This window comes from Branchiostoma belcheri, unplaced genomic scaffold (assembly GCF_001625305.1).
Source record: "Branchiostoma belcheri isolate BF01 breed outbred unplaced genomic scaffold, Haploidv18h27 scaffold15, whole genome shotgun sequence".
In the NCBI taxonomy this organism is placed as follows: domain Eukaryota; kingdom Metazoa; phylum Chordata; class Leptocardii; order Amphioxiformes; family Branchiostomatidae; genus Branchiostoma; species Branchiostoma belcheri.
The window spans coordinates 970,824-971,430 of NW_017802935.1; positions in this window are offsets into that span (position 1 = coordinate 970,824).

Below are 607 nucleotides of genomic sequence, written 5' to 3' on the forward strand. Positions count from 1 at the left end.
TCCGATTGTGCCATTGGACGAACTAGCCTCGCCCATTAGTTCACTGAAGAGAGACGTCGTTTCATCTACTGTCATACTTGGACGTGGTGCTGTGTACCGGTTCCGGACTTGTAAAAATGTTTAGGTTCAAGTCCAAAAAAAACAACTAAAAGTCAAGAACCGATTCCGGACTTACTACAAAGAAACCCATGTCACATACCCAATTTCTTTCCAAACCACCTAAAACCTTCCATAGATGGCAAAATCTGTGCCGCAAAATGAAGAAAACATTGCCATCGGTCATCGTCAGCCTCCATGTTATGTGGCCAAAGTTTTGCCCAAAGAACATTGCAATGTTGCCAACATGCAATTTTGTATATGCCATGGGTTTAGGTCCGGAATTACGAGTCTGGAACTGAACCTAAACCTCTGGACTTGAATCCGGACCTGAACTTAAATGTGGGTTTAGATACACAGCACTACAGTTGGACGTCACCGGAAAATGATTCCACTTAAGTAAACACACGTGGACGCACGGTTCCAGGGATTCTTCTACGGATCTGAAACGGGTATCAACATCGGAAATAATCATCAGACAAGAGTAGGCCACACGAATTTAATTTCTTGG